At 42.8% G+C, this 22,885-nt stretch overlaps 1 protein-coding gene across 8 annotated transcripts in view; it reads left to right on the forward strand.

Moving 5' to 3' along the window:
- Positions 1 to 22,885, forward strand: part of Csgalnact1 (chondroitin sulfate N-acetylgalactosaminyltransferase 1) — a 329,328-nt gene that overhangs the window by 56,842 nt on the left and 249,601 nt on the right. For 7 of the 8 annotated variants that reach the window (XM_076553249.1, XM_042262475.2, XM_006989566.4 and 4 more), the window contains one exon: positions 19,776 to 19,890. The exons of the other annotated variant lie outside the window; for it this stretch is intronic. The gene's annotated coding sequence lies outside the window, so the exon portion shown is untranslated. The remainder of the gene's footprint in view (positions 1 to 19,775; positions 19,891 to 22,885) is intronic. 8 annotated transcript variants of the gene reach the window in all.

Consider the following 22,885-nt stretch of genomic DNA (forward strand, 5'->3'; position numbering starts at 1 on the left):
TTTGATACAGGGTTTCCCTGTGTAGCCCTTGCTGCTCTGGAACTCACTCTGTAGACTAAGCTGGCATCAAACTCAAAGATCTATCTACCTCTGCCTCCCAGAGTTCTGGGAATAAAGGCATGTGCCATCATGCCTGGCCCCATTTTCAGTGGATCTTGGGAAAGTTAATTTTTCTCTAGGAACTTTTCTTCTTTCAAAAATATAGACATTCTGTCACTGAAAGGGAGAATAGATAGCATCCTAACAGCAACTACTGGTTTTGGCCACAGTGAATCCTACCTTCAGGTTTCAAGAAATGTTTATGTTTTGTTTAACTCAAATTTTAAATTTATCTTGTATGTTTGTACACATGTAGCCACACATGTGGAAGAGGGATATGTGCATGCCAGCTTTTGGGAGTTGGTTCTCTCTTTCCAGCATGTGGGCCTTGGAGTTCAAATGAGGTCATCAGGCTCAGAAGCAGGCACTTGTACCTGATGAATCACCTTGAGATGTAGAGGAGGAGGGTGATTTATGGACGGGAAAGAATGCCACATTAAGTTTATATTGACAAAAGAACATCATGGCAACAGAGCACCATGACTTGCTGTCCTTGAGTTCAGGCAGAGTGGAATGCAAGCCTCCCTGTGAGTCTGAGGTCTAATATCACAACTCAGAAGTGGGAAGATGTTCTATCAGTGATTTATATAAGAGGAAAAATGACTTAATCTTCTTATGCTTCATTTACTATTTTAAAATAAATTATATCTATCAAAGCTTTTAAAAATTGTGATAAAATGCCTTCAACATTTACCAGGTTAGTAGAGAGTTCTCTGGCATACTATATATTCATGCTGTCAGTGATCATTACCACCCAGTCTCTAGAAGGCTCCATCTTGGAAGACTGAAACTCTGTCCCCATTCAGCAATAATTCTCTCTTTCCCACCTCCAGCTCCTGGCAACCACCATTCTACTTTTGGTCTCTCTCTGACTGTCCATAGTGCCTTATGTCAGTGGGGTCTCCCAGCATTTGTCTTTTATCGAATGGCCTACTTCACTTAGCTCAGTGTTTCCAGGGTTAATCCACACTGTAGCATGTGTCAAAATATCTTTCCTTTGTAAGGCTGAATACTATTTTGTTGTGTGTCTACTATATACATCGTATCCTTCATTGATAGACACCTGGTTTGTTTCCACCCTTTGGCATTGTGAGTAGCACTACAATGAACATGGGCATTAAATATTGTCTTCAAGAGTCTGCTTTCAACACATGTGGGTGGAATGGCTGGACTCATGATGCTGCATATACTCTTTTCTGGCTACATGTCCAATGTTACTCTTCCATAGTGAACAGTGAGTCCTGGAAGTGCAGCCTGATTTCAATTCATTCTCATACTGTTGGTGTGGTCACCCTGCTTGTCTCCTCCATTTCCTCATGTTTCCATGAACAATGTGTCACATAGCACACACCAATATTCCTAGAAGGAATGACTGAAGGAACATGATTATGTTGGTGGATGAATGACTACTGAAAGAATCTCATAATGGTCTAAAGCAGTGGCCAATAAACTACATGCCAGACCCGTCTATCACCTGTTTGGGGGTGTGGCCAGCTAAGAGTGGTTTGTAAGATGAACATTTTAAGTCTGACAATAAGGAACACTAATTTTGAACCCCAGTTAAGTGAGGTGTTGTCTACCCCCAAAGAACAGTCTTCATTTGTCTTATACTATAAAATATTCCCCTCTCAATTGAGGTGGCCGTTTCTGGCATTTCATCAACAACATTTTAGGAAATGGTTTGCTCCTTTTTGTCTGTGAGTACCTATATATTAGCCTAGATTGTGTTACTTGGTCCACAAGCTCTGCTCATAGTAAGCACCGAACAAATGATGCAATTTTCCTCTCTTAAACTTAACTCTTCTGTTCCTAAACTGAATTTCATAGAAAGAGTAGTCAGTTGGATTAGGTAAGGGTACTGGCTTTAAAAAGAGGCTATTCAATGACTTACTTTACTAGGTTATACATAATATGAACTGTAATTTGGGTTGGGGACAAACTTATTTCATATTGTGAAGTCTCCAGATTCCCTATGACAGTGACTTGGGCCACAAGCTGACTAAATTTGTGGTGTCTTAGCGAAAAGAAGACTCAATGTTTCCCTTTGCCAGTGCTTTGAGTACTTTAAAAACAAAGCCTGGGTCTACACACATGTTTTTCCTACTGGTCTTGTATCTTTAAGATCTTTAAAATTTTATGTTCAGAGTGTTTTCCTGTTCATTTTTTCATTTTATTAAGAAGAAACTATAAATGAAGCATAACAACGCCATCATTTTTCATTATTGCTAATGGTTTCATGACACGATGAAGTCTTATGCAATATAATGCTTTTTTTTTGGTGCCTCAAATGTTGGCAGGAAAATCATTTAGAAATATTACTGAATTTTCTCTAGCAAAAGAAAAAGCTTTTGACTCCACAAATTTTTCAAATATGAAATATGGTGCATTATATTGTGTGAAATCTCAGTAATTTTTGGAGGCAATCCCACACCTCCTACATTTCTGTCCTGACACTGTAATTCACAATCTCTAACCCAAAGTGCAACACAGCCTTTAAAATACTAGGAGTCTAAAAGCTAATTGTTTTACTTTTTCATGCTTCAATCATACCCTGAGTTAAATCTGCATTTCTTAGGTTATTGTGGAATTAATATGTTATTTGTTTTTTGTTTGTTTGTTTGTTTACTGTGTTTATGCTCTTGTGTGTGCTAGTGTACTTGTGTACAGGGACATATGGAGGCCAGAGGTGATGCTGATGGTCCTTCCTTGGGAGCCTTCCATCTTGTCTTTTGAGACAGGGTCTCTCACTGGTCTGGAACTCTCCAGGCAGGCTAAAATGACTGGCCAGCAAGTCCCAGTGACTTTATTCAATCTAACCTCCTCACTTTATAAGGAGAAACTGAGGCTAGGAGAGAGGAGTCCGTGTCAAAGCAGAGAAGGAACCAGGATGACTTTTGAGCTGTTTTCCTCTTGGATGTTATCGGTTAAAAGAAAATAAAGACAGTACGTATGACAGAGACTAGGGTACTGCCGACTTCCCATTCCAGACCTACGAATGGAAGAACCAACAGGAGTCAAATGTAAAGCACAGTGATTCAAAGTATCTCTAGCTGTGTAGAAGCTTGAATGATCAGTGTTAGGAAATTAACCATCTCTTTAAAACGTGCTGTAGTTCACACTGTTTGTATAGATGGGCTTTTTTTGTGGGGGAGGGTTCTACATCACCATGGATAAAGTTGAAATAACAGAATTTCTCAGCAAGCAAACCTAAGTGGCCAGAGGAGCAGCAGGCTTTAGGTACGTAGCCTGTGTTAACCCTGGGGCACCTCTGTGTCATCTCGGGGGCCCTTTGTAATTATTTTGTAGACCTGGTAACTTTGTGTGCCATCTCTGCTGCTCAGCCATCCTGGCACAAACTCTTGGCACTCTTGTGTATTTGTACAGTGGATAGTTTGGAAAGGGACCCAGCTAGCCATTTTTTTGCTTTCTTTTATTTTTTATTTTTATTAATGTCCTTTTTCTTAAGATAGCTGCGTGAGTTCCTGTGAGGAAAGACTGAGAATAGTTGAGCAAGAATGGAAGATCTCAAAAGCCTGCATTAAGACAGTTTAATCAGTTGTTTCAATTTACTTAACGTTCACAGAAACCCATGTTCATAAGTCTATAAGACCTCACGGGCACTAGTTGAGAATTTCTATAAGCCTCAGTGCAGACTGAAACATGTACAAGTCTATTGCTGTGTGCTTAGGAGCATCTTTGCCCTCGCATGCTGCTTCCAATCCCAAGACAGCAGCACCAGAGTCTTCGCTATATGCTGTTTCTTTATTTTTCTTTAACTTTTAGAACATTCATTAAGAGTCAGGTGTTCTTTTTTTTTTTTTTTTTTTTTTTTTTTTTTTTGGTTTTTCGAGACAGGGTTTCTCTGTGTAGCTTTGCGCCTTTTCCTGGAACTCACTTGGTAGCCCAGGCTGGCCTCGAACTCACAGAGATCCACCTGGCTCTGCCTCCCGAGTGCTGGGATTAAAGGCGTGCGCCACCACCGCCCGGCAAGAGTCAGGTGTTCTAAGCTGGGTTGTTAAGGATAATTCAGTGATTTCTTTTGAAATGCAAGTCATGGCGTGGGGTCAGTCTGCCTACAAAATGAGAAGCACCGAGGAAGGAAAAACTGTCGTTACACTGTCCCCACTGCGCTCATGTGGGCAGTTGCCCAGAACATAGTCGTTTTCTGGAACATTGTGTTCTGACTCCCGGTTGTACATCTATTGTGTCTCTGTAGCCAAAAGGAAACCGAGAGTTGTGAAAATATCAGGTGAGTTTGGAGCCAGTTCCTTAGGGACTTTAAACTTCATTTTTGGCTGGTTAGCTTAGACACTCACTTAATGGCATATACCAAGTTTAGGGTGAAGAAAACGGCAGCTACCTCAGGGACCAGCTAGTCCCAGGAGATCTGTAGTGTGGGTGGTTGGGGCTTGAGCTGGTACTGGAGCACAGTGGCACGGTCCAGTGTGTGAACTGAGGATGTAGATGTGAACAGGGGCTCCCTGGAGGAGAAGACATGAAAGAAAAGTCTTCAGTGGAGAGCCAAGTCAGCTGGGTAGGCATCAAGTAGGGCATGGTCAAGATTGGAGACGTGAAAGGAGGCTCATGAGTCATGGCCTGCAGAATCAAACAAGCACGTTAAGACAAGGACTTAGATAGGAAGATCTTTAGAGGGTGCGAAAAGCCAAATAGGAGATGATGAGGTCATTCAGAGATTAACAACTGAAACTCGCCACACCACAAAGGCTGGTGGAACAAAGGAGAGATGCAGAATAGCTAGAGAACAGGAGCTGTATGGCAGCTCCCAGAAGCACTTGAAACCACAGATAGAAGATGCCTGATAAAAACAGAGCCACAGAAAGCACAAAGCCACATGTCTTAGTCTCTTTTGTGCTTGGGTAACTTATATAATGGACATCATTTATTTGATGGCTCTGGTGTCCAGAAAACCCAAGGTCAGGGAGCTAGCATCCCATGATGGGAAAGAGAGGGAAGGAACTGAATTGGACTCCTGTGGTAATGGCATTGATTCATTCATGAGGGCACTGAGTGAATCACCTCCTAGAGATGTCCTGCCTCTCAGGAGATGCAGCAGGGGAGGAAGTTTCCCATGCCTGGACTTCACATTCAAACCTTAGCAGCACCTCTGGTGAGATCATCTACAGCAGAGAGAGGAAGGGGGTACCCTGGCTTCTTCTGATCTCTCATCTTCTAGTCTTCCACTGAATATGGCTAGAGTTAGTTGACAATTGATTCTGGAAAAGGCAGTTTTTAGATCAAGGGCAGGGGTGGATCACAGAGTGAACAGGCGCACGACTAGTGTGTAAGCATGGAGTAGGGCAGGACTGAACATACTCTTGGCAAGCGTACTGATGGGAGTCGGTGGCATTACAGAGCCTCCTGGTGTTGAGACCTTGGATGTGGCATCCATCATGGTTTCCAAAGCACAGGATTGGGTGCTAGCTATTCAGAGGCCACTGAGTGTTAGGTGACTGCTTATTCTCAGATTTCAGGGTTCTGGTGGGTTCTCTTTGGAATCCAGATATTCTTATTAACATCTTCTTGTCAGAGATGACCCCTCTATCCATTTTAAGTGACTGAACTTTTGTAGATGAGCAACAGAAAATTCTACTATGATAAATGTAAAATAAAATCTCTCTCTGAAAAGAAACTCATCCTAATGTTTCAATGTCCTGAATGGCTGCAAAAGTGACACTTTTTCTCAGTTAGTCATATAAACTCTAAATGAGGAGTTAGGGCATCTTCTGGCCCTTGTCCTCCTTCCACATGGTCTAGATAGAAAAATTTCTGCTTGAACCATCCCCATAATTGTGATGGCTGTCCTCACTGCTGTATCATGGGTACAGCATCCATAAGGACAACACTGTGTTATCTGCATTACAGAGAGGAAACAAGGTAAGCTGTCTGTAACAATGCTTTCAGCTGCTCAATGGCCCTCAAACTTTTGTGTGACTCACCCAGCGGGCCTGTTAAAATGCAGATGGCTCTAGTCCCCAACTTCTTGCACTCCGTTTATGATTAAGCACGACTCCGTGGGCCTAGACATTTGCATTGCCTACTGGTTCCCAGATGTCATTGCTACTCAGGAGATATCCTCAAAGTCACTACACTAGTACCTTGGCTAGTCACTGTGTTCCAGGCAAGTATTCTTATTTCCACCCTTCCACAGCTGAGGCTTCCCGAAGCCAAGTCACCGCTTCATAGCCACATGGTGAGGGAGAAGTAGTGGAAGGCCATTACTGGGTGCTGGTCTTACCCTCGGTCATCTGTGTTTGATTGTCATGCCTGGACCACCACCAGGATGACTATGCTGCAGGACTGGGTAGCCACCACCCTCTGGGCCTTCTGTGGAATGTGTGGTTTGTCTTAGCACTAAGGCATTGTCTTTTAAGAAATGAGATGAGGCTACATATTTTAAGGAATTTGGCCTTGTTCATGTAGTGAGCATTGACTTTTTGTTGCAAATGCCCCTGCTAGCTGACAGAGACTGTGAGATAGGGAAGTCCCAGTCACCTGCAGTCAGGGAGAGAATTCATGCATGGCTGGCAGAGCTGTTTGGGGCCTTCCCAAGGCTGGACTGGACACCTGGGACTACCTCATGCATGCAGTGTGGGACATTTGCCTTCACAATCAGCCCTGTATATTCCTGCTCAGAATGTGCCTGTTCCATCTGGTTCTATAAGAAGCCAATGGGATGATTAGTAAATCAGTTGTTTAGTTTGAGGGCTACTGTGGTCCAAACCAATGATCTTGACAGAGGATGGAGCATGTCTTCGTCTTCCATCCCAGATCTCTCACTTACAAACTCTACCTAATTTCCCACATCACCCATTGAACAAGGATGATCTAAGACTCGGCAGATAAAAAGGGCAGCTCTGCACAGCTTGCTACCTTCTTCTGCATGAATTTTAGTAACATATTAATTATTGATCCAGAGTGTCTTTATTGTTCCATCTGCAAGCTGCAAATGTGAATTCCGGACATGTATTTTTAAACATCTCTATTATGATCAAGCCAATTTGAATATCACAATGTAGTTTATTACAAGTGAGCTTTGTTTACAGAGGAAAAATCTGCTTAATATATGGTTTCTAGATTTTCATTTTTGCTAACTATAGCCAAATTCTGAGTTAGGAGAAACATGAGCTATTTTACTACTTAATAGTTCCATATATCATATTTCCAGAAGCTTCTATTGTGTTTGCTTTGTAGAGACAGAGAATTAAGATGGGAAGTAGAAAAAAAATCAATGTTCTGGGACCCGGAGTAAATTATAGGAATCAATAAATTTATAATGATACAGCTAAATCATAGATGACTTTACCTGGCTAATAATGTTTGTGTGTATGTGTTGTGTATACAGGCGTGCTTGCCTCTGTGTGTGTGTGTGTGTGTGTGTGTGTGTGTGTGTGTGTGTGTGTAGGACAGGGGTTAATTTCAGGTTTTTGCCATCACTTTCCACCTTATGTTCACGTTCTCTTCACTTGTTCGTGTCTGTCTGTATGGGTGTGCATGTGGAGGGCAAGGGCGGCTTGTGGGAGTCCATCCTCTCCTTCCACTCTGTAGATTCTAGGGATGGAACTCAAGCCGTCAGGCTTGGGGTTAACTGCCTTCATTGCCAAGCCATTTCTTCAACTCCACATTTCTTGAGACAAGGCCTCTCACTACACCTGAAGCTTGCCATTTTTGCTAGACTGGCTGGCCACCAAACCCTGGGAATCTGCCTGACTCTGTCACCCCATCCAGGCCAGTCATGAACCCCCAGGCATGGCTTTTATGTGGGTGCTGGGGATCTGAGCTCAGGTCCTTATGTGTAAGCAGTGAGTATATTGCTCATGGAGCATCTCCTCTGTCTTCCTGGATAATAACATTTAAAAGCAGCTTTACATGGTTATAAATTCAATTGGCACTGCCTTCTGAGAAAGCAAAATTATAAGCTTACATGTTCTGGAAACAAGTTCCCAAAGTCTTCACATACCAATTGTCTAATCAGTATTAGGAATTCTTTTAGGAATATACTTGCAACTTTTGTTGCAAGGTACCATTCTACAATTCCGTTAAGTTTGTGACTGCACTTTTCCAATCAAGTATAAGATATAGTATTATTTTTCATATATTGGCTTTGTTAAAAAACAAATTTTCAAGAAGAAATGGTAGCATATACTATAATTCCAGGACTGTGGTGGCACGTAGGGTAGGGGGTTGTGGAGTTGAGTCGGGGAAGGGGACAACAGAGGCTGAGGCAGGAGGACTCTGAGTTTAGGGCCAGCTTGAGTTATATAGTGAGGCTCTTTGTAAACAGAGGCTTTTCTGTCCTGCCCTGTCCCGTAAATAATCATTCAGAAGCTTGATATTATTTATAAATGCTTGATCTATTGCTAAGGCTTATTATTAATTAGCTCTTACAACTTAAATTAGCTAATTTCTATTAATCTATGTATTGCCGTGTGTCCATGGCATTACTGGTCTGCTGGCATCTTGATACTTGGGTGGCTGGATGGCATCTGTCAGACTCCGCCCTTCTCCTGTATCTGTGCTTGGATTTCCCACCTGGCTCTATCCTGTCTTGCTGTAGGCCAAAGCAGCTTTATTCATCAACCAATGATATTAACACATATTTACAGCGTACAGAAGATCGGGTGCCAGGTGAAGTGAGAACCCACAAAAGTCTGGTCAATAATTAAAGAGTGCAGTAGAAAAACAGACTCAGGAATACAGACAAAGTAGACAGCACGGCTAATCCAGCTGCTGTTGTCCTGCCATTCTGGCCAAGGGCAATGAGGACCAACCGCAAGCCATGCTCCAACCACTCGAGAGAGAGCACACGACCCCTTCCTCAGTTTTACCCAGTCATGTATCCAGAGAAAACCATTCTCATAGGGCTAGTCACCCCAAATGTCATTGGCTACACAGATTAAACTCCCATGACAGCTCTTCCTTTAAAAATCCCGAAACAGGTATGCCAAGATGATTCAGAAGTAATGGAGCTTGCTGCCAAGTCAGCTAGTAAGTTGAGTTTGATCCCTGGGATTCCAGTAGTAGAATGAAGGAGTGGTCCTCCTCCTGCAAGTTATCCTCTGACATTCACATTCACACCATCACACCATCACACACACACACACACACACACACACACACACACACACACACACACATACACACACACACACACTAAAGTGTACAAAACAATCCCAGAATCCACTCCCCACAGCAAATCCCTTAACCCACACATTTTTGTCAGTACAGCAGTGTACTTTGCTTTGACCATAAGTGACTTGCGAGTTGGAAGCATTTCATCTGTAGCGGAAGGAAAGGCAATCTCTCCTGGGCAGGGCACAGTGCCATTTGATTTTTTTTTTTTTTTTTTATAAAGCAGCCTGAGCAGGAACAAGGAAACAAAACAATACAAAGATTCGAGAACTGGATGGTTGATATCTGGTCATCCCAGCCTTCCTTCCATGATAAAATCAGCCTGTTTAGGAGTTGATCTCTGTGGGTTCTGGGAAGGCCAGAAAAACAAGTTAGTTTGGATTTGGTGATATGGAACTTGAACAGTTTTTGTTCAGTCTGTTGGGGTCTTCCTAAAGAAGTCTGTCTAAATCAGGGTCCTCCCATAAGTTTTATCCAACAGGTTAGCAGTTTAGCATGTAGAAAATTCTTGGCATGCCCTTCCTTTGCCCCTTACATCCCAGAGGTAAGTACACTCTAGCTGCCTGCAGAGTTTCCTGCTGAATAGTCAACCTCTCCCAAATAGTGGCTTGACACTGAGTTAGGTATTGAGCTCAGGACAGGTGACTAGGACACAGCTTGCTTTGGAAAGTTTAGGTTCTTTGCATAGTAGGTTGGAAGTCCAATGGGGTGCTAAATACTCCATTTCTAAGATGGCCACTCATGTGACTATCTGGTCAGCACCATATTCAGACTAGAAGCTCAGGAAGGACTGATAGCCAGAGGACCAAATAGACACCCCCAACCCCCCTTGGGACACACTGGGCTGCTATGGTAGCTGGGCTTAGAAAGAATCTATCCTAAAAGAACAGACTGCAGAACCACATTACAGCTGTTGGGACTGGGTCTGGGAAGTTATCTAGTGTCACTTCTGTAGTTTTCTATGGGTCCATGCACGTGTGGTTTGTGGATACCTGAGCACACAGATGAACATACATAGACATATACATCTCACACAGAGAGATTAAAAAAAATAAGACTTTAGCTGAGGCAAAAAGACAAGAGCAATTGCAGGAAGGAAGGAAGTGGGTAGACCCATATTGATGATCTTTTCTTTTTCTTCTTTCTTTTTGTAAAGAGAGTGAGAATGAAGTCAGTATGAAGAAGAATGTGGTGTTTTCCGCATTCACATATGTGACCTAATTTCCTTTCTACATTTTCCAAAGCACAAGTTGCTGTAATGCCATATAAAGATACTTGAATAATCCTTTTCTGTACAGCCAGGGAATCTCAGTGTGGCTCAAGGGATTGCCTACCCTCTGCTTTGCCTCTCTCCTTCTTTGGGATACCATCTTGTTTCCCAATAAACTGAGAAGATTTTTACATTAAAGTTGGGGGATGATATGACCGTCCCCAGTGGCATCCATATGGGAATAGCTTCTTCCCACCATTCTGTCCCCAGTCAGAACTGCCTTATCATCCAGCATCAACTGGCCACCTACAAACTGAGGCACAAACTCGCGGAGGGATGTTGTGCGGTGAGTATTGTCAGGTCCCTCACTCTTGAATTCCTCTCACACGTTCTAAACTGCTAAAGTCGTCAACAACAACACACGGTAGAAATGCAGGAGGTGATCGTCTGTAGCCTCGATGGCTGGTTCGGGCTCTACCATAAACCTGAGCTTTCTCTTGAAGGTCACAAGAATCTCCTGTAGTCATCTCCTCAAGATTTTTATTAAACAAGAAATTGGTCTGGAAGTATCAGTGACTGAAAATGCATTTTTTTCTCTTCCCGATCTGATGCTGTATTAGAATAACAGCTCTCTCTCTCTGGTTGTTTTCTTCTTTCTAAGAAGTGAAAACCACTGGTTAGATTAAACACTAAGGGAGTGTGAGGGAGTGGTGCTTCCTTCCTCTGACACATGAGAAATGGTGGACAGTCTTTCAGGAAAATTATTCCCATTAGCATGGTAATGATCCAAAGCTATAACAGAGAGAAAGAGAGAGTAATGGTGTCTAGTTGGTAATTTGTGCTAATTAACTGCTACAGAAAGGATTTCAGCTTAGTTAATTTCATCTTTCCATAGTTTGTATCACATTTGTGCCACCCAAGGTAGCACTGTGCATGAAGATTATTGCCATGATATAATCAAAGGGGGCATTCTTTAAGAGGAACTTGCAACTTGCATTTCTAAAGCAAAAATTTTAATTGCTACAGAGGGTAAGCCTTCAATTGTGCATGCATTTCCCAAGTTTTTCTGCTTTAAATAGACTAGCTATGGATCAAGTGTTCAAATTTACAGACAACTTGTGGACAAAATGTAAGATTTAAACCACAACACTAGTATGCTGGCTTATTCATTCTATATGATTTTGACTTAGGTGCAAATATTGTGCCAAATCTAAGAGGTAGGTGTTAAACTAACTAGTTGGATGCAGAGTCAGTAAAGGGAAAGAGATGTCTATTCTGATGACCATGATGACATCTGGGATATTCCTGTTACTTTCCCAGGGTAGTTGCTGAATTAATAGCAATAGGGGTATGGAGTTGTTACTTCCATGAATGTTCTGGCTGTGACTAGCTTGTCTTCCCTTAGGGAGAGGGGATTAAAACTTCACCTAAGCTCCATGTGGCAAGTGTGTCCTCCTGAACTGAGTACAGCATGCGGAATATAGTAGACTACTTCTGCTCTACCTGTAGGCTTGTCAAACATTCCCTCTGATGAGTCAGACACACTTCCTTGGACAGTCAAGTCAGTCCAATGTACCTCCCTGGAGTACTGGATCTTGAGCAAGCAACACACACCAAAAAAAGATGGTTACAAGTTACTTGCAGTAGCAGCAGCAGCAGCAGCAGCAGCAGCAGCAGCAGCAGCAGCTTCCCCTGTTATTTCTGAGACTGGTTATCTCCCTTGATCCTCTGGAGTGCTACCTCTGGGGATAAAGTGATGGTCATCTTTGCCTATTCAAAATGGTGCCAGAGGTGGCAAAGGTTAGTTCCATCCCATATTCTCAAATGAATCCTGACCAAGATAGTCTATTTCATAGTTGTCTCCAGGCTGCCACTTGTCTCCAGCTTTCTCTTGGGTCCTTTTCGTCCGGTCATCTTTGGCAGCCTCCTGGGTGAGTGCAAAGCTAAGTGTTGGCTTTCTCACTTCCCATTAACCAAGGTTGGTGCCCTGGTGATAAAGAGTGAGCTGTGCTCTTGCCTTTGCTGTGTGGCATTCCTGGAAAGTCTACATCACTGTAAGTTTTAGGCCTGTGGCGGCACACACACACACACACACACACACACACACACACACACACACACACACACACACACACACACGGTATGAATGTACATGCTAACTTTGATGAAGGAGCATGGGTGGACCTTATTACTAAGTATTACTAAATAACATCAGTGCAGTCAGGTGAGTTGCTTGGGGTCATCTGGCTATTAACTGGGAATGCAGAGTTTTAAAGCCTGTGCCTCCTGCCTCTAAAACCTCCTTCCTTTCCTGCTGATCTGTGTGTCAAGTCAGCCTATGGTGAAATACCCTCTCAGAGGTGTCCCACCCAGATCCGTAGTCTCCGCAGAGAAGGGTTACAGAGGACCAGTGGTGCTGTGTGCCTCTGAAGATGGTTCTGAGCTGTCTGAGGCACAGGCTCAGTTCCATGGCTTGAAGATCCTTGTCTCACACCTCCATCAGAGACCACACTGAGCTCAGCAATAATGATGGTACCCAACTTACAATTGTAGTGTTTTGACTTAACAGCAATGTGAAAGCAGTACACATCTGCTAGACAATGTACTGCAAATGGTTTGATTTTGGCCTTTTCTCTGATTAGTAAAACGTGTTCTTTCCTGTGATGCTCGACTGCTAGATGCTCTTCTTAGCGTGCTTACATATGTTATCTTAAGTTATCTTAACTTCAAGCCTACTCAACCCTGCCCTGCCCTGCTCTGCCTTACCCCACCCCACCCCAGCCTGCCCTTTCTTTCATTCACATTTTGAGAGTCTCATTATGTTTTCCAGGCTAGTTTTAAACTTATAATCCTCCTGCCTAAGCTCCAAGAGGGCTAGGATTATAGGCTTGTATCACGATGACTAGAACTTGAATTCAAAGCTGGTGCTCTGAGCTGTCACACTAAGTACATGCTATTATTTGCTATATATGATGTTATTATACATGATTACATGCAGAATTATTTAATGAGCACTTACTGAGGCTTCCTTCTGACTATGTTCTTTCTAGTCGGGTAAGTTGTACACAAAACATATAGTGTTATAGATGAATATGTAGGGGGAGGGATGGAACCAGGTTGTGGGGCATAAAGTATAGGCAAATTGGCTTCTCAAACAAGTCAAAGCCACACAAACATGAGGGATTGGCAGAGTTCTCAGTGAGTAATAGCACTGGCCATGTAAGCCTGATGATTTAAGTTTGATCTCCAGCTGCAGAACCACAGTAGAGGAGAGAACTCACTCTGGAAAGTTCTCTGGCCTATATGCATGTGCCCATGACACACACATACTCACAATCATATACATGCACATGTACACAGACACAGACACAGACACACACACACACACACACACACACACACACACACACACACACACACACACATGCTCACATACCACACTAAAACTTTCAAAAAAAAAGACACAAATATGAAACTGGGTATTAAGTAAAGAGAAATCAAAACCAAATCAAGGGTTTGAAGAAATTCTTGAAGTTTGGAGATTTGGTGCCTTCTTTTTCTTCTGAGAGCTTTCTTAGGCAGTTATTAGGATAACTGATGTAACAGGCTTTCAGACAAGAACCTGGCTTTCCCTCTCTTTTCAGAAGCCTAAACATTCAGAGGGGCCATTGCAAATGGATGGCCTTGCTTTAAGCTTCTCCAGCCTCTAAGAGGAGGGAGCCAACAGCTGGAGTCTACAGGGGACAGACGTGGGATCTAGGGTACAGCAAGAGGCCCTGGGGTTATGGAGAACCACTTCCCGACAGCTATGAAACAGATGATATTAAGTACTGGCCGACATTTTCCTCTCCTAATGTTATCATTTCTTGCCCTGGGTTTGTTAGCGCTACAGTTAACTACAGTATAATCTTGTAAATAGAGTAGCGATTTCTACTATATATATATATATATATTTTGCTTTAACTAGCTGATCCAATGCCATTTGTTAACTCACCCAGCTTTCTCATTTAATTTGAAATCACTTCTTGGATTTGATTCTTGATTTTTAATCCTGTCCCATTGACCTTCCCGTCTATTGCTGAGCCATTACCCAATCACTGCATTTTTACGTGTGCTTTTTTTGCTTGGCTTTTTTGTTTACTTGTTTGTTCTAGTTTCTGAGACAGTGCCTCACTTTGTAGCTAGGTTACCTAGAACCCAGTGTGGAGCTCAGGCTGGCCTTGAACTAATGCTTGAACCTTCCAAGTGCTGGAATTATAAGCACACATTACTATGCTCTGCTCAATCACTAAACTTTATTATATATTTTTACATGTGATGGGAGCAGGCCTCTCTCTGGGTAGCTTTTCCTTTTTTTCTTTTGAAAAAAGTCTTAATTTTTCTCTCAAATTTACTAATCAGAAGCTCATAAGGATGATTTTTTTTCAAGTTCTAGAAAGGAAATTCTATTGGGATTTAATTGGCTTAATATCCATTCTTGATGAAATGTAAATACTTAATTTATAAAGATCTGAAATCTTTATAGTATTAAGTTATATCTTCAGAAATATGGTGTGCCTCTATAATCTATTTTTGTTGGTTGTTCAGCATACTCTTTTGGTCTTCTTGTCAAAATTTTTATGTTCAACTTTATGCAGTTACTTTTGTGTTTGTTATGAAAGGCATCATATATATTTCCCCCCTAATCTTTTCTAACTGAATCTGCTTAAGTATAGAGAAATGATCTATTTATACATTATGTAGAGATGTACATATGTGCATATTGCAGAACTGGATTAAATCCAGGGCCACGCACATGCTAGGCAAGTTCTCTACTTCTGAACTACATCTCCGGCCCTAGAAAGACTACTTTTGAAAGAATTTAGTATCTTCCCCAACCAAATACTTCTAGTAATTGACCAGCAAACAATCAGGCCCTTTTACCTTTTCCTTCCTTTTTGAAACCCATTTTTGGAGTGGTTTCTGGAAATAAAATCTTGATAGTATAAGAACTGGATGTTGTCAATGGGCTTGGGCATTCCTGGTAGAGTTTCTCATCACAATGATTGTGATTCAGGGAGAGCAGGGCAAACCAAGGTAGGGATGCACAGGCTGCAAAAATTGTTATTGAAAGCCAAAGTGTGAATCGTAGAGCACAAATGTGTCTGTGGCATAGATCTGACTCTGTAACTTGATCTCTCATTGAATTTGATGGCTGCTTATCAGGGGTGTCTTAGAGGATGCTGTCTTCATGGCCCTTCGGACCTCCTGCAGTGCTGATCCAGTGGTGACAGATTGCTGCTGTGATGGATGGCCCGGGGAGCACCAAGGGGAGAGGGCCCTCCCTTCCTCTCTGCACATCTGTTGTTCTCTGCGTTGTTCTCTGGTTCAAATTTAGGTTCACCAGCCTCCTTCATATGCTTATTCAAAATCTCTCTCTCTCTCTCTCTCTCTCTCTCTCTCTCTCTCTCTCTCTCTCTCTCTCTCTCTTTCTCTCTCTCTCTCTCTGTGTATGTGGGGGAAGGGTGTTGCTGGAGGGCTTCTCTCCAGGTTCCCCAAGCCCCGCAGTCCCACAATCCATGTATAAAATAATCACTCAGACGCTTATATCACTTATAAACTGTATGGCCGTAGCAGGCTTCTTGCTAACTGTTCTTATATCTTAAATTAACCCATTTTTATAAATCTATACCTTGCCACGTGGCTGGTGGCTATCCTGGCGGTGGCTGCAGTGTCTCCCGCCTCAGCCTTCTGCTTCCCAGAATTCTCCTCTCTCTTTGTCCCACCTACTTCCTGCCTGGCCACTGGCCAATCAGTGTTTTATTTATTGACCAATCAGAGCAATTTGACATACAGACCATTCCACAGCAGAAGGGGTATGTATACATATATGTGACCGCAGGTCCCCAGTTTACTTACATCTGATTCCAAATGGCTCCCTTTTCCAACCTGATGATGTGGTTTAGGCCTCAAAGAATTGGCAGGTGCTGTAACAAGTCTCAAGGAGGGTAATGTGGCCTAGAAGATGGAGTGGAATCTGCTGGGCTCATCCCGAAAGCTCTGTACATAGATATGGTATAGCTGGAGGAGGTATCAATGGGACCCATGATGCCTGTTGCCTAGAGTATGGGCATCGCTTCTTGGCCAACCTAAGATATACAGATTAGTGTCTCTGTGTGAGTGGAGAGAGCAGGTGTGAGGTTGGAGCTGTGTCTGGGAGGTGAGACGCTAAAAGTAGTGAGGTCCATCACTCCAGACTTGAGAATGGTGGAATGTGCCAAGCTGATTTTAGGAACAAACTTTCATGGTTCTGGATTTGGGCTGTGTACCAACAAATTTATCACTTACCTCATGGAGGCCGAGAGGATGCATCCTAGATCTTTCTTTCTCCCCTCTCATCTCTGTCTCCCTTGGGCCCTTCGGACCTCCTGCAGTGCTGATCCAGTGGTGACAGATTGCTGCTGTGATGGATGGCCCGCGGAGCACCAAGGGGAGAGGGCCCTCCCTTCCTCTCTGCACATCTGTTGTTCTCTGCGTTGACCTTCTGCTCCAGGCAACCCCAGCTTTTTATTCAGTTTCCATTCTCATTTGCTGGACTTCCCTTGCCTGAGAGTTTCTTTCTTCAGCTGCCCTGGCATGGGCAGTAGGGGTCTTTACAGGGAGGTGGGGGATGCTTGCCTCGTTAGGTCATTGCCGTATTTGGATCCTTTAGTGGCAGAAAGAATTCCGTGGGTTCACATGGAAACTATCTCTCACAACACTTTCCCTGGAGAAGGTGCATGTCTAGTTTCAAATACCTGATTTATGAGCGAGCTTTGGAATAAAACGCGCTTGCCCTTGTGCTGGTGCTTCTAGACCGTTTTAGCATCTGCGAAGGTGCTGGGCATACTCAGGTTTCATAGCTGCACTAAGTCTGCTTTGAGTTGGAGACGCCTGTTCCAGCTCCAAACACCTGAGATTTTAGTTCACCTCTCTCAGTTTTGCAGGTTAGGAAACAAAGATCAGAAAACACAGGAAGTCAAACAGACTTTCATCTTGGGCACCAGCTTTCCAATCCCATCGTGCCCCTCGTTATGACCATCAGACTCCAAGGCTGCCATTTGGGTCTCTTGAAGGGTCTGCATGAGCCCCTCTTTGAGGGTCAATAGCACAGAGAGGTGGGGAGGGGGCATGAAGGCCTGAGCTGCCCACAGGGATGCCCAGGGCTGATGCTGGGCTGGTCTGTGTGTGAGGGTGGAGGGTGAAGGGTGGGGAAGTGCCATCAGAAACAGCTTCTTGAGTTTAAATGTGGCCCGTGGGCCATTTGCTGAGTCCTGCCATTCTTGTCAGTATATTAAAATGAGATTCATCTGTCTATGGAGTGAAATTGCTACAATTTTTTTTATAGCTTTGCGGCACTTTTGCATATATACCTGTTGTGGAATATTTGTGTAACTAGGCAAAGATGTGTTGCATTTGTTTATGTTGCAGAATATTACTTTAACTATGTGAGGGGGTGTTACGTTCATTTGTGCTGCATTTGTTTAATTAGGTAGAGTTATGATGCATTTATTTCACCCTGCCTGCTTAAAGCACCTGATTGGTCTAATAAAAAGCTGAATGGCCAATTGGTAAGCAGGAGAGGAATAGACAGGGCTGGTGGGCAGACAGCATAAGTAGGAGGAGAAATCTGGGCTTGAGAGAAGAGAAGGAGGAGGAGAGAACAAGGGAGAAAGAGAGGGACGTGCCTGGGGCCTGAAGCCAGGCAGCCACCAGCCAGCCAGACATGCGAAGCAGTGCAAGAAAGATACACAGAAATAAAGGTAAAAGACAAAATGTAGATAAGAGAAACAGGTCAAGGAATCAGAGCTAGTGGGGCAATCATAGGATAAGGCTGAGCATTCACAACTAATACAAGTCTCCTTGTCATGACTTGGGAGCTGGTTGGTGGCCCAGAAGAAAGTCCGCTACATATATCATTACCGGGAATGACAACATCCGTTCCTCTGAGCTTTGTGGAATCATTTCCCATGCTTCCAGTTGCGTAACATCTCTGTGGTTGTTTCCTCCTCTGTAAACAGGGGTAATGAGAAGGCCTCTTTAGTCCTTTTCTCGGGGTCACATGACAGGAGAAATGGAAGATGTCCAGCTCTAGACTGGCCCTCAATAGGCATCCCTTACCCTGTGCCTTCTATCAGTGTTGAAGCTGTGATTGTAACCAGCGCTTCTTGCTCACTGCCGGAGTCTCTCTCCACTCCCTCACAGCACAGGCTTCCTCGACTCCCTGGAACCTCCTCAAGCATTTGGGGGTATTTGCTGCTGTCCCAGAGAAATGTGTTACTACCTGCCCCCTGCTTCCAGTCTCTCCTCAGTCTGTTCTTCCCTCTGCAGTCAGCTCACATCAAACTTTATTTAGCCCTCTCCCCTGCTGATGACTTCTCTCCCTGTGTATAGAGGCAAAGTCGCCACAGTGCCCGTAGCATTGTTGGAGATCCCCGTTCCTACATTACTCCATTTCTCATCTCCCTCAGTTGACTCTGGTCACAGCGCTCTAGCCATTCTTTGGCTCTTTGATTGTGTCCCTGCAGGTTTTTGTCCTTGCTGTTCCCCTAACTGTTTCTAAGGACGTTCTGCCAGCTGTCCGTAGGACTGTCCCTTTGACCTGTCTCCTGATCTCTGCTCAAACATCTCCACAGAGACCCTACCCCTCTCTTACCCCTTTCTTCTCTCACTTGTCGGTATTCATAGCACTCATGGAACTTGCATTGTATACATTTGTCTGCCTCCTGTTATTAACTCTTTGATAATAAGTTATTTGAGTTTCTTTATTCAACACTATATTTTGGGTTCCTAGAATAGCACCTAGTATAGAATAGACTGTACATACTTGGTGAATGAATGACCTGAAAGACAAATGATATAATCTTAACCAAAAGGAAGATGGTACAGTTATTTCTAATCTTTTCCAAAACACTGTATTTTATGAGGGGTGAAGAAATGAATACTAACAAGTGCCCTTGGGGTCTGCCTCTGTAGTCCCCAGTATGAACAACCTACTCGAAGGAGATGAGTTCATTTCTGGCTCTTACATACTTTAACTTGGTTGTTTGGGTCCCATAAGACCATTTCTAAGGATAGATTTGAAAATTAAAGATGGGAATACCCAACTTTGATTCTTGTGTCCCATAGTACATCTTGAAGGAGGTTAGGGCAAAGCAGTTCTGAAGTCAGTATGGACCACATTGTCCATAATGAGGATACTCACTGTATTTTCTCTTAATCATGGAGCCATAACTTTTTCTATCTGCTATTTTCTCCCAGAGATTCTTTTTAATGCTGTCTGTTTTATTGTGAACAGGTCCCTTGACCACGAATGGCAGATTGAAGAGTTGTCATGTGAGAAACTTTAGACAATTGTTTCTGTGGCTGGAATCCTCAAATCTTCCACTTCATTGCCTCTGGAGCATAACCAGGTTGGTGGTGAAGATTTTGTCTTCATTTTTCTCATTGGTAGGACAAAGTACCTGACAATTTAAGGCAGGAAGCATTTCTTTCAGCTCACAGTTTAAGGGTACAGTCCACCAGGACAGCAAAGTAATGGCAGCTAGTCACATTGCACCCACAATCAGGAAACAGTGAGCAAGGAACCCCACACTTTCCCTTTTATTCCAGCCAGGCCCCTGGCCTGTGGAATGGTGCAACTCATACTGATGATGGGTCTTTCCACCTCAATGAATGCAATCTAGAAACTACCGCCCAGACACATTTAAGAGTTTGTTTCCATGGTGATTCTAATCCTATCCAGATGACAATCAATCTTAATCATCATAGATTTAGTAGATACACAGCTAAAAGACTTAAACTCAGATCCAGGGTGGACTCTCAAACCCACATCATCTTGTAGCTAAGTCCATTTGCAGTGAGTGTGTGAATTGGCCAACTGAATCATCCATAGAAAGGACAGTTGGCTTCCCAGTTGAAGAGTCAGGAGGGTGTTTGCTTCCTGCTTCTCCCAAGGCTGCATTGGAGAGGAAGAAATAGTTTCAGAAGGCTTTTACTACCAGTTAGCACTGGACTGGGGGGTTCTGACGATGTTAGAAGCATGAAAGGCAGTACTTACAACTCAGCATCTCCTATTGCCTCCACAGAGATGCTATTATTATTCAGTAGCATGTGCCCATAATGAACCATCTTATATGACAAATAAATGCTGTATTCTGTTGACATTTTTCTTTTTATTTTTGGAGTGTAGACTTCCCTCATTTGCCAAGCTTTGTACGAGTCTTATTTAGGCTTATTTCTTCTTTCTGTGGCAGTATAACTTGTTTCTTTTAAAAATAAAAGCAGACGTTTAATAATGCTACGACTAGAATTTAAGATGCTTAGTTTATAAACTATTAAAATATATTTCTCTTTTAGATTTCAAGACCAAAGCATTTATATAATTGTCACTTTCACATGACTAGGAAGAGGGATGATAATGAAAGTGTTTTCTGCATTGTCTCTACAGGCTACTTAGCATTTACTCAGATATTCATAGTATTCTTTAGCTGCCCAGATTGCATGGTGGTTTCCGTATCTTAAGGCATTAAGAGATGCATTGCCACCTTATGAAGCAGGTGCTAAATATGTCTGAGATCTGACTCACCCTCTTCATAGAAGGAAGCTTCAGTGGGAGGAAACGTTTCCAGGCATCTCTAAAGCTGGATGGAAGGCAGCATTCTTCATGAACACCCTGTAATTTTTTGTTATTTATTAACCCAGTGGGTAGTCATGGCTTGTTCCTCTTTGTACCAGTCTGTGTGCTCCACAGGCACTTAAGGTAGACTTCTCTACTATAAGGAGTATTTCTGCTACGTAAAGAAGCTGATGGTAGAGCAATGGGGGAAGCCAGAGCACTTCTGTGGAGGCTGATGAAGATTGTCATGTGTGGGTGGTTGAGAATCTTCACAGGAGAGAGAGAGAAAAGGAGTCTGAATTGGAGCTCATTTGAGAAACTTCTGACTTGTGTATTCAAGTATTGATATACGTAACCCCATGCTCCTGACTTTGTATTAGCTCACATCTTTACTTTTCTCATCACACACACACACACACACACACACACACACACACACACACACACACACACACACTCAAAAATAAGAAAAATCTAATTGCCTTGCAGAGCAGAGCAGTTAAAATAATATTGTGTGCTTATGAATTGGAATTCCCCAGAGTCATTTAAAAATCATATTGTAAAATAATATTTAATGACTTGGAGATAGAGATATGCTTACCGTATTTTAAATGCAAAATAAAAAGTATGAGACATAAATATGGCACTGGGTTGTTAATGTTGTACTGTCAGTTTGTCTCACTGAATACGGTACTAATCTGTGCTTGTCCTTCCCGCTGCTCCTGCACCCCCAGAGTGCCTGCCCTACCTGGCCCTTCATTTTCCTGCAGTATCTACCATGTTCTAATAAGCTGCCAAGTTCACTTGTTTCTACCAATTTTTATCATCTTTATCTCTTGATGGAATATAAATTATTAGAGGCAGAGGTTTATATATTTTGTTCACAGTGACTCCCCCAAAGCTAAGGACAGTCAATGTCCTATACATAGCAGCTAGAATAAATATTGATGAACAAACTCATGGAGGAAATGTGGTTAAAGTATAATATGATTGACCATACTTTTATTTTTCTGAATTTTTCATTTTCCTATGATAAGCTTTTTTTTTTTTTCTATAATTAGAGGGAAGGAAGGCTACACATGAATTCTTCATATAGACCTGAAGAGGTCATCTTTGGGAAATGTCTGAATGAATGACTAAAGATGGCAGAGTCAAATCGCTCTAGTTGGATGTCTTAGTACCTATTGTGTTAGGTCTGGGTTCTGGGCTTGTCTAGCCACCTGGTCTTGAATCTACCTTTGTTTTCTCTACCCACCGTCTCCATCATCTCCCTCTCCTGGGCCCAATGCTGGTCCTTGGGCCCTCTGCTGAGGTCTGCCCCTAAACCTTTGTCTGTGTCTTCTCTTTCCTAGGTTTTTGTTGTTGTTGTACTAATTATTTCAATTTCTGCATTTTCTTTGAATGTCAGTTTGTATCCTGCTCTTTTTCTTTTTAATGACTTTCTGTGCTGACTCTCGCTTCATCAATTTTTGAAGTTCCCTGGCAGCTGTGGAGTATGCCAGGCCCTCAGAGTGATGCCTCCAGCTGTAAGGCAACCATGTTTATCACCGCGTTAGCTAAAGAGGCCAAAAATCTGCCACCAGTGGGAACCCGGTGGAATCTGGCTCCATCTATTTTAAGCCAGAAACCAACCATAGAAACACTTAGAGCACATATGCTTTTCTTGTCTCATGTGTTACTTTTTATTTTTTTTCCCTCGGTGAGCACATGACAAGCTGTTTAAGAAAAAGCTTTCTATTTTCTACCTTTCTTGTCTTCAGGAGTGCGGAAGCCCTTCTGGTCTCGGAGTT

The sequence above is a fragment of the Peromyscus maniculatus genome, chromosome 17 (assembly GCF_049852395.1).
Source record: "Peromyscus maniculatus bairdii isolate BWxNUB_F1_BW_parent chromosome 17, HU_Pman_BW_mat_3.1, whole genome shotgun sequence".
Lineage (NCBI taxonomy): Eukaryota > Metazoa > Chordata > Mammalia > Rodentia > Cricetidae > Peromyscus > Peromyscus maniculatus.